Raw genomic sequence first — 13,563 nt, 5'->3', positions numbered from 1 at the left:
TCCCAGCAGGCTCATGCCCAGATCCTTGGTGTCTCAGGACTGCAGAGACTTCCTTAGTCACAAGCAGAGAGACTTACCTGCCTGAAGGCAGCAGGTTGGCTCCATGGGCTGCTAGCTCCGCATCCAGAAACAAACTTTATGAAGTCGGATCTTATTCCGACTCCCACCCACCCACACTGTCCCCTCCTTTCCTGAGTTCTGCTCGCTGGTGGGGGTGGGATGCTCACCTCACTTGCTCCCTGCTGCCTCAGGGAGCTTGCACGTGCTCTTCCCTCTGCCAGCAATACCCTTTCCCTAAGCATTTCAAATACAGCACTGGAAACTAGTGGCGAGGGCAGCAGATGCAGGGACTTGGCTGGGAGTGGGATGGAGAAGGAGGACAATTGTGCAATGAAATGGCAGGACATGGGAAAATAAATAATAAACAGCAAAAGTGCTGTCACTAATCTGCTGGGTGACTTTGAGTAAGTCCTTTTCCCATTCTGGGCCTGAGAGATAAAAGGCTTGAGTTCCATATTGCCACAGCATCCTGCTCCAATCATGAGAAATAATACAGTGACGTGTGCATGGAGTGGGAGGGCCCGTGCGTATGTGATAGAGAGAAAGAGATGGGGGGGGGTTTCTCCAAGCACACATGGGACCCATTTAACCAGATTCTGCTTCACCTTCTTTTCTTTAATCCCCAGAGATGTGACTTGCTCAGTGAACTCCCACTGAGTGCTCCCTGGGTGCCTACTGGTGTCAGGTCCTCTGCTGGGGCCCTGCTTCTTACAGACGAGTCCCTCCCTTGAAGGTCGTCATGCCTGATGACCATTAGCAAAGCCTTCCTGTGTCTAAAGGATCACTCACTCCCTGTTTGCTCAGAGCTTAGGACGCACAGCCTCACTAGAAGGTTTGGAAAGCGCCCTGCGGTGGAAGGTACGTCACTGGCATGCAAATTGGGAGGCTTAGATGGCAGATAAAAGATTGGTTTGTGTCACAGGCAACCCCAGCCAGAGTGGTGTCTTGTTACGGTGTCTCTGGGCTGGACTCGGTGCCCCTGGAATGTGAACTAGATGCGCAGTGAGGTTTCCTGTTGATACTTGTCCTGGCAGAGTGGTCCACTGGCTTAGCTGCTTCTCAAGTTGCACAACACCTGGGCCTCCCAGCGGGCGCTGCTGGTGCTGGAGGGCAGAGAAGCCTCTGCCTGCAGGGCCGGTGCCCTCCTCTGCCCACTGCCCGTGGTGAAAGGTGGATTCCCGGCCAGACCCAGGTCAGGAGGTGACTGGGAATCCAGGAACTCCTCCCCAGGAACTCCCCCTGGCCCTCCAGGGAGGGGCCTGGTTGCTCAGAAGGGCACATGGCAGGGATGACACTGGCAAAGCGGGGAACAGTGGGAGGCCGGGGAGGAGGGAGCCACACTGCCGTCCCTTCCTCAGGGGAAGGTGTGGAGCAGAGCCACTAGCCTGCCTGAATCCTATTATATGCAGGGCAACCTGTGAAGACCTTTCCCATATTCCCTGTCGGCCTTACCATGTAACTGAGAAGAAAGGTGAGGATGTGGGAGATGAAGTGACTTGCCCTGGGATTGTTTTTTTCCAAAGTTCAGGGATCTGACCTCTAATCCAATGTCCTGTCTGAAGGGCTGTTGGCCTGGTTGGAGCTCCCCAGAAGCCGGCAACAGGCAAATATGCCTCAGTTCAGGAGCGCCAGGGGCAGCCCGGGCTATCATGGCCCATTTAGAGGGCTCAGCTAACTTCAGGGTGTCCTGAGGCCACCAGCCTGGCTGGGAATACTCTCCTGCCTTCTTTCCAGCCTTCTGTGGGAGCTGCGTCCAGCTGGGCAGTGACTCAGCAGCCCTCATTCCCACGTGTGTGTGGGAGGGCAGGCTCTCTCCCCGCTGTTGGCTTGGCTCCGTTGGCCCGTCTGGGGGTGCCCCGGCGGCCAGCCTGCCATCAGCAAGGCCCTGGGATTTTGGCCAGCCTTCCCACAGCTCAGTCACAGAGTTTGCTCTCTTTCTAGCCCTCCAGCCTTTCCCCCGAGACTGGAGGGCTACTTCTAAGTTCTTCTGGCCACCTCAATCGTCGCTCAGCCAGGGAGCCCAGGTTGTGGGTGACTTCCTTAGCACTGTCCCGGAAACCCTGTGCTGTCCTCAGAAGCAGCCCACCTCCTAGAGCAAATAGCTTGTTTGCCAGGCTCACGGGCCTCCCCGCCTGCTCAGAGTGCGTCCTGTGGTGCATGAAGAGAAGGAATTGAGCAAAACGCAGGCAAGAAAACCAGGCAGGGAAGTGGATCTTGGCTGGACCTTTAACGGGATGTATGGGAGGGTGAGCTACGGTGAGATCCGGCAGGTAGGGCACTAGCCCATCTGCTCACTACCAAGAGAAACATCACCCCACATGCCCTGGCTCCAACCCCAGGGATGGCGCGCTGGCGGCATTGGCATAGCTGTGGAAGCTTGAGCAAGGCTGGTAAATTCTCAGACTCTGTTTCCACATCTGTAAAATGGGCATGCTAATGCCTGTCAACCAGATTTGTTCGACACAACACATACAACCCTTTTACTAAGGGGCTTGGTGGAAGGCCTGCTCCAACATGCTTCAGACGTGGAGATTGCTTTCCATCCTAGATGTGGGTCCAACAAGATTTCTGCAATCTTTTATTGGTCTCATTTCATGCTCATCATCCTGGGACTCTGTGGGAAAGGACCCATGAGGGGCCCTGCAAATGCTGCAAGTGCCGGCCGCTGCTGCTGGTCTTCCCAGAAACTCTCAGGGAAGCAGGGTAAGTGGGGAGCCTGGGTTGGAAACAGGAAATACTTTGCTAGCAGTCATTCCATAAGTTAGGAAGACTACAGGAATTCTTATGGAGCACCAACTATGTGTCAGCCACTAAGAGAGACACTTAGGGACACTGAAGTGCCTAAGACATGGCCCCTGCCAAAACTAGGCCCATGTGGCAGAGGAAGGAAGGAAAGAGAAGGGAATATGCAAATGACCTCCATCCCAGATAGGTGAAAAGTAGGCTGCGCATGAGGTACAGACACCTCATCTGGGAAATCCCAATGCAGTGAGAAATCAGGGCTGCTCCAGGGAACAGAAAAGGCTGCACGGAGAAGGAGCAGGAGTTTGCAGGGTGGAGAAGGGAGAGACATGGTTTGAAGGTCCCAGGGGCTCCAGTAGGGATCACGTGCCTGGGCTGACCAGGGGACGGGGTCTCTCCTAGAAGACCCAGACGTACTGAGGCGTCTCCATGCCAGCACATGTGGCTCCACAGGTATTGCAAGACCCCCATGGGGTGTCGAGACACATCCTATGACCTAGATCTCTGCCTCGCAGGAACTGGTTGGGTGAGATGAGACTCATCCTGGGCATATGTAGAGAGCAATTTTTACCAGCATGTCTCCAACTGCAGGTGTGGCCTATGAGATCTGATGTCACTTCCCTCCTCAGGTGACCCTGCCAGCCCCTCTGCAAAAGGGGACATAGGCACACAATTTTGCACATTGTTTCCAGGGGCTCAAGGACATCCCCTCACCAGCCCATCTCCTTTGAGGAACCCTCAATGTGGTTCAACTCCTGGGTTTTGCAGATGAGGAAACTGAGGTAGAGAAAGAATGTGCCTTGCCGAAGGTATGTGGTGACTCAGGAAGGAACAGGCCTAGACTTTTGGCTTCTACCCCAGAGTTCTCCCATGGGTGCCTGCTGTGGCCACCTCCTCAATCTGTGCCTCTGCTCAGCTGCAGTTTTCAGCATCCTGCCTCAGGACAGAGGGGACAGCACGCACTTTCTATCCCTCTCAGCCATCACTCTTCCCGACCCAATCCTCCCCCTCTTGGTGAAACTGCCTTTGCGCTTTCTTCCCAGGAGCACGGTCCCACCGGTTCTCCGCATCCTGGTGCCCCATCTCTGGGAAAGGCTCCACCATGCCCGCACTCACCCAAGTTGCACAGGGACGTCTTTCTCCCCTTCTCCCCCTGCTCCCCCTCCGCAACCAACTCCTACCTGGACTGGCCTCTCGCTCAAACCCAGTCCTTACTGTTTATCAACAGGAATCCAGGCCCTCCTCACCTCTTGCTGCAGCCATTATCACAGCCAGAAAAACATTTCTAAAGCACACAAACATGTCACGGTTCAGCTTAAAATCTTGCAGAGGTGACCTATGGCCTTGAAAATTAAGTTCAAGTCCTCGGTGTGGTCTACAAAGCCCCCCATGGCCGGCACAGCCCCTCCTTACCATGTGCCTACATCCATTCTTGGCACCAGTTTGGCAAATCCTCCATGCCCCCAACCCCCTGAAGCCCATTTGCTCCTGCTGCTCTTCCTATCCAGAGCAAGAATATGTGCGTAGACCAGCTTCATACCCTTTAACCTTGAGGTCTGCTTGCATGCTTGTTTTTAAAATTCAGTTCCCTCTCGACAGCGATACTCTTAAAGGGGGCCATCCACTTTCCCACTTATGGGCTTTTAAAAATCTATATGGAACACTTCATGAATTTTGTCATCCTTGCACAAGGGCCATGCTAATCTCTGTATTGTTCCCATTTTTTAGTCTGTGTGCTGCTGAAACAAGCACATTTATGGTTTTAGAAGATAATCTTAGAACCTTACACACAAGATAATCATTTGTAAACACCCTTCCACAGTAGTTTTCTTACATGAGCAGACACAATTTTTTACATATAAGTACTCCTAGGGCCTGAAATTAGAGTCAGGACAAAGTGTAAATACAAGTGTCTATGACTAGCAACATGCAGTGGCTCATTTGCTGATGAATAAGTAGCTGAACCCAGAAGCTCAACCTAAAAATTTAACAGGAACAAGGGCTGATATTCAAAGTCCCAAACAGTTCAAAGTTGGGAGGGTAATTAAGAGCCACTGAGATGTGCTGTCAAACAGGCAGATGAGAGCCTGGGATGCCCCCTCCTCCCCTGCCTGGGCTTGGCTTGACAGCAGAGGTCACAAATGCAGCCCCAAACGAACCACATTCCCTGGCTCTTAGAATTGGATCTTCAGCTTTCTAGAACAGCCCTTCCTGTGTTATGTCTGCAATGTGTAGAATCTGATAAGAAACTTGTTCCAAAGTTCAAAAACAACAGGACTTTGTAAATAGTTCCAAATAGAAGCCCTATTCATGCTGGGGAGGGAGTATGTGTGGGAGATGAGAAGGTCCTTCACTCAGACAACCAGAGCGGGAATCCCAGCACCACATCGGTGGACCATGGGCCACTTCACTTCTCTGCCCCTGGTCTCCTTACCTGCACAATGGGGATTATAACAGTACTTACCTCCTTGGGCAGAAGAATGACAATTCGAGTAAAACACGGAGCATACAGTATGTGCTCAGTAAATATTAGTTGTGGAAGTTGCCAATAAAACCAACAGTGTGAGCAGAGCAGCCATATATTTAATCAATATACATTAAAAATAATCTTTGGCAGAGTGAGAATATCTGAGCTGTGCAAGCAAATGGTATGGGCCAGCATCTAGAACTGCAGCTCAGGAAGAAGAACTCAAGCAGAGCTGAAAAGCCTGTGAGGGAGACAGATGGCAAGAGGAGTCGGCTGAATACAGCTCCAGGTCCTAATCCTGGAGCTGTAAATGTGACCTCATTGGGAGGAAAAATTAAAAAATCTTTGCAGATCTGATTAAGTTAGAGAATTTGAGATGGGGAGAATATCCTAGATGATCAGGGTGTATCCTAAGTGCAATCACAAGCGTCCTTACAAGAGACGAGCAGAGGGAAATTTGACACACACAGGAGAGACAGTGAGGGGAATTGAGAACAGAGAAAGATCTGAAGATGCTGGTATTGAAGATCCAAGTGATGAGGCCACAAGCCAAAGGATGCTAGCAGCTCCCAGAATCTGGAAGAAGTGAGAATAAATTTTCCCCTAAAGCCAGAGGAAGCACAGCCCTGCCGACTCCTTGATTTTAGCCCAGTGATGCCGATTTTTGACTTCTGTCCTCCAGAACTGTGAAATAATAAACCCCTGTTGTTTTAAGTCACCATGTGTGGGGTGATTTGTTACAGCAGCCACAGGAAAACCAGCCAGGGTAATGGCTCATGAGGCCCATTTTACTTATGAGGAAATACAGACTCAGAGACTCAGAGAGCAGCAGTGATTTGCACAGAGCCACACAACACAGTAGCCCCTTTGGCCAAGGCCAGACCAGGTTAACAGACCCCGAACCACTGCGCTCCTGCTTCCATCTGCCCTGCTTCCTCCTGGCCATGCTGGGACCCCTGGGAGGTCTTAGACCTGAGATGCCTCTAGTTTCCACAGTGATGTGTATTTGCCCCCAGGCGAATCTTGTTGGTGCCAAGCCCCAACCCGTGGCCACCATTGCCCTCAACCGTGATGTGCTCCCATTGCCCGTGTCACAGGCTGGTTCTGTGGGAGTGAACTCTGGGAGGGAGTTTGGGGTACCAGGGGTTTATTAAAGATCCGCACCAGTGAAAGAAAAGGAGAGAAGTTGGATTCAGCCAAAGGAGATTGAAGGCAAACTGCAATGCAAGTTTGACCAAGCCTCAGTCACCTGGCAGGGAGTCATCCTCTGTCTAGCTGAAGTAGCCAGGACTTTCCACTCCCATCATGCTCAGTCACCAGATGCAGGCTACCCCCGGGAGGGCATGACCTCAGAAGAGGTGGGTGTCTGCAGCTGAGGTAGACACCCTGAAGGAGCTGACAGCTGGGGCTGCCTGCCTGCCACGCTCCCTGCAGATGGGCAGCGGGGTCTTCTTGGGAGGGAGCTCTGAGTGTGTGGACCTACAGCTACCACTGTGTTCTGCAAACAAGGCAGGCGTCTTCCATCAGCAGTTCCTAAATGGCTGGCCTCCCAGTGCAGGCTCCATGCTGCAGAGCGACCTCACACTCTCCATAACTGAAGTACGTTCTGTGCTCACCTGGGAACTTGTTAGAAATGCAGAATGGATATTGGGCCTCACGTTCCGTTTTGAGAAGGAAGTAATAGACCCAGACATCAAGGCCAGCAGTAGTCTGTTTTGGTTGGACCCTAGAACTAAGAATGATTTTTGTACCGTTTACAAAGAAGAATATGTGACAGAAAGTGTACGGCCACAAGATCTAAAATATTTACCAGGTGACCCTTTACAGATAAACTTTGTTAGCCCTACCCTAGAAACTGAGAGTTATCTATGCATCTCAGTCTCAGTTTCTTGCTGTCTCCCTCCTGGCCATTCCAAATGCAAATAAAAAAAGCATCCCAAGGCAAAGGTAGGCAGCCCAGGCTGCTGTTTGGAGCCATTGAGGGCATTGCAGGGACCTTCAGACCTTCTGCCCTCGCCCCACCATCTCCACACTTGTGCCCGGCAGCACACCTGCACCGCCGCTCCTCTTCGGCTCTGTCTGGGCTTCTCGTCCCCAGCATTCCCTTCTCCAACAGGCCTTTCATCTTTGCAGCTTTTTTTTTTCCCCCAACGTCCCTGACTCTCTTGTGAAATGCAAATTAGTTAGCATCTAATTACTCACTCGGTGCTGCATCTAGAGCCTTCTCTTGTTAGGGTCCTGTCCAACGTCTCTCTCATCAGCTGAGAACTCAGCCCATTAGGAAGAATTCCCATTTGGGGGAGGCGGGCAGTTCCTTGCCCCTCCCTCTCTCCCTCCCGGACTTGTCAGTAACCACCTCATCCGTGGATTCCAGAAACACACCTGCCGGGGTGGGGTAGTTCCACCCACCACTCACTCTAATTACCAGAATCGCTTCTGGGAAGAGTTGTGCCAGGGCTGTGCTGGGCATGGGAATGAGACCCAGCCCCTGCCCTCCAGGAGGCTGCGTGTGTAACCAGGCATGAGCCAGCAGAACAGTGGCTGATGAAATGAGGAACATGGCCTAGGGCATGGTGCAACCTTTCAACTGCGATGGGCTGATTTTCAACCTAGGAGGTAGATGGCGGAGAGCTGGAGTCCATGATAAGCCTTAGCATGCAACCTTTAAGTCATGGAGATGCAGCGTGGTACAGGAGGAAGAGTACAGGGCTCCAACCTACCACCTCTTTGCAAGACTCTGGGCCTTGAACCCCCTGAGCCTCAGTTTCCTTATCTGGGATTTGAAGATAATAGAGCCAGCATGGGGAAAATGAGCCTCTGAAAGTGAAGTGTCAGGCATGGGCTTGGAACCATGTAGGTGCTGAGCATGTGTTAATCCCATTTCCGTGGCCTTTGTGTGGCCAGGGGTGGTCCAAGACAGATGGAACTTCAGTTGAATTTCTGTCCAGGGAGTAGCCCCCACCTTGGCTCCTGCCCCACCCTCCCATCTCCTCATAGCCCACAGTTGTTCTCATCAACTCCATCCTATGCCAGCCAATCCTGGCAAAAGTCGAAAGGCCATTTGTCTACCTGCTACCTGGAAGAAGATTATGCTCCACATGCCTTAGCTCAGGAGGCTTAGTCATGAGAGCTGGACTCCTGCAATCTAGCATTCCAGGGCTCTCCCCACAGAGGCATGCCTCGAGCCCTACCTTCACTGTGCCCTGGAGACCCTCTGGCCTCAGCAGTCGGCCCAGGTCTAACCCATCGCAGTCCCAATCAGCCCTGCTACTCTCAACTCAGCTGGCCACAGGCAGCCTAGCTTCTCCACTGCTCTGGTTACTCCCATTCAGACTGAACTCTGTTTTCCGAAACCCCCATCTCTCTAGTGCTTATGGTTCATATGGGACCACCACGCTCTGAATTATCCATGGGTCAGTTCTTGGAGAAATGTCATTTATCCATTTCTTGGGACAGTAACATTGAAATTGGCTTTCCCAGGCCTGCAACAAAGCCAGGAAATGGAGAAATGTCATTTATCCATTTCTTAGTCTGTGTGAGTGTGAATGTGGTCTTGTCTCTCCAGCAGACTCTAAGTGCCTTGAAGGAAAAGACCACACCAGACACCCTAAGATACCAAGCACAGCACAGTGTTGAGACTGACAGGCTGGGCGCACACCTTGGCGGGTGGAATGGAAGACCTGACATTCACCCTCGTGTGGCTCACTGGTGCCAGATCAGCAAATGTATTTGGTGGAAACTGGAGAGGGTAGGAGGAGAGAAAGAATGAGGGTTTATTGAGCACCTATGATGTGCTAAGCTCAGATGCTACTCAACCATTTCAAGCATGGGCTAACATTTAATGCTCACAACAGCCTTGTGAGATAGAAATTGTTCTCCCCCATATTATGGTGGGAACCTGGACCCAGAGGTATTTAAATGACCAACCCAAAGTCCTGTCACTACCGAGTGGTGGAGCCCAGCTCAAACCCAGACCTCCAGTGTCATGCTCATTCTGATTGGCCAGGTTGCCCAGCGCTCTCTTCCCTCTCACCCCAGCCTGGGTTGGCAAACCCAGGCCATTGGTTCCACCTGTTTCTCTGCTCTTGACCTCCAGTAACGTTTGCTCCCTCTTTCCTGGCCAGTATCTTGCACCTGGCACTGAAAATCTGCACCCCTGGGGAGGCCCAGCCTTCCTGCATCTGGATCACTGGTCAGATAACCCTGCCTGAGGTAACCAGTGCAGGGCCCTTGGGCTCTCATCAACCAGCTGCTGCCGTGGTAGGCTTCTGTGTTCAATGATGTCAGAGCTAGAAGGCCCTTTGAGGCCCTGCCAGCCCAACCTCACCATTCTACTGATGGGGAAACTGAGGGTCAGAGAGGAAAGTGGCTTGCTCAGGCCTTCCATCAAGCCAGGTCCAGGAGCTAGGTGTCCTGACTGCCGGTCTAGCCCTCATCCTACCACCCCAGCTCAGTTTCACAAATGTGCAGAGAAGACAGAAAAGTCAGGTGTTCCTGGGGCCACGCAGAGAGAAGGCTTGCTCTTGCTCTCTGTTTCCTTCTGCTTGGTCTCCCCGAGATAGCCACGCAGCTAGAGTAGGCCCGTATACTGGCACTGATGGGGTAGGAGTGTGGCAGGAGGAGGTTGGCAAGTCTCATAAATCTTCCTGGAAGAAAGGCCTTGAAGTTGGGTGAGACCTGGCTCAGTGCATGAAGGAAGAGGCTTTCTGGGCTGAGGCAAGAGACAGGCTGAGGGGCAGGAGGCAAAGGACTTGATGGACAGACAGAGGACCCCATGGATGGTATGAACATCCTGGCACAGAGTGGGGACCATGGCTTAGCTGCCCCTTGTCCCTTTGCTCTGGGGAATGCCCCTGGTACCCCCCGGGGCTGTGAAGAACTAAGCCAGTGTTTCCCAAGATGGTTGTTGAGACACAACCCCACACTGGCAGGACGGCTCTGGGAGAGGGCTATATTCCCATATCTGGCTCAGCTCCCACTCAAGGGAGCTGCCCACACACGTGTCCTCCTCCACCATGTGAGTGGGACCCTGCTGGGAGGCGGTGTGCTGCTTGCCCATGGCCCCTGGCTCTCCTCCTCCTCCTCTGACCGGGCCTTCTCTGTCTTCTGATGGAAAGACCTCCCTGCCAAGCAGTGTCTGGACCCCTGAAAGCGTTCAACAAGCCTTAGCTCCGATATTCAGGCTCTGCCCTAAAGGTTCCCCAGTGTTTAGTCCCTGGTCACTCTTCCTGCCCACTCCCGCAGAAAGCCCAGCCCCAGCTGCAGCTCTCATTCACTCACTTATTCAGTAAGGTGGGGGCCCTCCTGCACCACATCTGAGTGCCGGCTGTGGAATCTGGGCAGGAACACTGGTGGTGAATAGGATGGCCCTGCCCATGAGGAGCTTGCAGTTGGTGGAACAGAGGAAACATGGATGAAATTTGCTGCAATATAGGCTAGAAAGTGAGGGCTATTGAAAGTGCTTAAAGGATGGGGGAGATCGTTTTATTTGTGGAACCCAGGGGGCTTCCTAAAAGAGGTGGTATCTGAGGACTAGTTAAGCTCCGCTTAACACCACGCTGCTCAGAGCTGCGAAAAAAGCACGATGCATTCCGACGACTTAGTTTGCTAGACTGCTGAGATGCTTGAGAGGCTGGAGATGAGATATGCGGGAACCTGTGGTGAAGGACCTTGGGAGGCAGAAGGGAGTCAGAGAAGGGTTTGAAGCAGGAAACGGTATGACCAGATTTTGAAAATAATCCTCTATGGCTACAGTGTCAAGAACTGGGGAGAGGAGGGTGCAAGGGCAGCTGCTGAAAGACCAGTGAGAAGGTGACCACATGGCCCAGCAGCGAGCAGATGGCCCAGGACATGGAAGGTTGGATGCAGCTGAGGATGAAGATTCCAGGGATATTTAGCAGGAGGAATCCACAGAATCAACATTTGCATGATGGGGTGGAGGGCAGAGGGCCATCTGTGACGGAAGGTCTGGGTTGAGGCCTGCACTCTGGATGGCTGAAAGTGCCATGACCCTTCAGGGAGGTGATGGGCACAGCTTCAGGAGTTCAGGACAGAGTCAGGGCTGAAGACAGCGATTGAGTCATGAGGTGGGAGGAGAAGCAGACAGAGAAGAGGAGTGGCCAGAGAGCCCCTGGGGAGAGACAGCCGCAGGGGTGGAGCCAGGCTCCCCACCCAGCCTGCTCTCCCCTTCTTCCCGCAGCCCAGGCCGCTGCCTTAGCCCTGGTTCCCTAGGCAACACCCTGTGCCCTCAGCCCCATTGGGGGTGGCATCCACTCCCCAGGGGAGCTTACAGACCAATGCCACACCACTGCAGCCATGACAGCCAGAGGCCTGGAGACCCTCATCCCCCACCTCGCCCCATTGCACCGGCCTCATCTGCCAGCATGCCCTCCCTGGGCACCAAACAGTCCATTCTCTCAGTCCACCCCTACTCCATAGCCACACTTAGCCATCCGTCTGCACTCAACCCACCAAGAATTTTCAAGAACAAGAAGTGCACGTCCGTTATTGTATGAAGCTGCTGAGCTGCCAGGGCTTATTCATGACTGTGCCATAGCCTGGCCTCTCCTGCCTAATGCAATCCCTGTGCAGAGGTGGCACCTCACACCTTGGCCCATACCAAGCTCGTCCCTTGTTCTCTACTTCCTCCTAACCTTCCAGGCCACTGCCATCCCTCCCCAGCCCATCCCTTCCAGCCACTCTCAAATTCCTGAACCCATCTCCACTCACTCATACAATCACTTAAAATCAAGCCTAAAACCCCTTTGTGTCTCTTAAAGCACCAAACACCCTGCTGGATGCACGGGGACCAAACCAAGAGGCACTCCGAATGACTAACCCCCATGAAACTCCCACTCTGCTTGCTGGGTCTTCCTCCCTGCTTCCTTCCTTAAGTCCATCTGGCCTCCAGGATCTAATCTGGGGGAGTAGGAGAAAGCCGTGAGGGAGAGACAGAAACTATTCCTGGTATTGTTCTAAGGCCACAGCCTGTGGTTGTGGAGGGAAGCGAGGGGGCTGGGAGATGGGGAGGAGAGGTTAACAAGATTTAAAAAGCCATAATGAGACCGCAGCACAAACCCTGCAATTATGCTCCCAAATTTAATCAAAACAGCTTCCCGCACTGGGTCTGTAACATCTCTAACAGGCCCCGTCAAGTTCTGCCTCTCAGCCCATCCCTTGAGAGAGTGCAAGGCCCTGAGGTCTTTCTGCAGCACAGGGCCAGGGCCAGCCCCTAGCACAATCCACCCAGCCACCCCAAGTGAGAGCAGGTTTATGGGGCTTAACTTGGCTTAGATGCACCAGGTCTCCATGAAGCTCTTCCTCCTCCCTCCTCCTCTCCTCCCCACTACCTTCCCCTCTGCTTCTCATCTCTGCAGCCCACTCCCCTTTATCCAGCCCTGCTCCACTGCCACCTGTCCAACTGAGATCCCTCCACAGCTCTGGCCATCATCTGTGTGCAGGCCTCAGACTCCTTCAGGGCATCCCCAGGGAGGGGACCTTTCTTAGTTAGACACCAAAAACATACCTGGCCTTGCCCAGATGCAGTGACCTTCTTGACAGCAGAGGGTATTTTTTTCTCCACATGGTTTGGTTTTGGTCTCCCCTGGCATATGGTAGGTTGATACCTGTAGCAAGGACTGTTCGTGCTCACTGCGTGGCCACATGCTACCTTTCCCAGCCTCTTGTGTGAAAGGGTTGGGACCATGTTGCTAGTTCTGGCGGATGGTCTGTAGCTTCCAGATTGAAGCTAAGATCCAGCATGTCTTCTTCCTCTCTCTCGCTCTCTGTCCTGGTCATGTATTTCAATGAATGTACCTACAGATGAAGAAAGCTACTGTGGTGGTTAATTTTACCTGTCAACCTGAATGGATCACAGGATGCCCAGATATCTGGTGAAACATGATTTCTGGGTGTGTCTGTGAGGGTGTTTCTGGAAGAGATTCGCATATGAATTTGTTGACTGAGTGAAGCGCATTTGCCCTGCCTGATGTAGGTGGGTATCATCCAACCCACTGAAGGCCTGAATAGAACGAAGAGGTAGAGGAAAGGAGGACTCACATCCCTCTGCCTGACTGCTGAGCTGGGGCACTGATCTCCTGCCCTTGACACTCCTGGTTCTCAGGCTTTCAAATGCAGACTGAAATCTACACCATAAGATCTCTGGCTCTCAGGCCACTGAACTACACCACAGCTTTCCTGGGTCTCCAGCTTGTAGACAACAGATAAAGGGACTGCTCAACCTCCATAATCATGTGAGCCAGTTTCTGATAATAAATCTCTTTATAGATCCTATT

General features: G+C 52.6%; 1 non-coding gene across 1 annotated transcript; it reads right to left on the bottom strand.

The window, feature by feature from the left end:
* Nucleotides 1-4,448: 4,448 nt before the first annotated feature.
* Nucleotides 4,449-4,554, bottom strand: LOC112628244. Its single transcript, XR_003120403.1, has one exon. It is a non-coding gene; the product is annotated as a U6 spliceosomal RNA (small nuclear RNA).
* Nucleotides 4,555-13,563: the final 9,009 nt, after the last annotated feature.

This window comes from Theropithecus gelada, chromosome 7a, assembly GCF_003255815.1.
Source record: "Theropithecus gelada isolate Dixy chromosome 7a, Tgel_1.0, whole genome shotgun sequence".
Classification (NCBI taxonomy): domain Eukaryota; kingdom Metazoa; phylum Chordata; class Mammalia; order Primates; family Cercopithecidae; genus Theropithecus; species Theropithecus gelada.
This window is presented reverse-complemented; position numbering and strand designations above follow the sequence as displayed.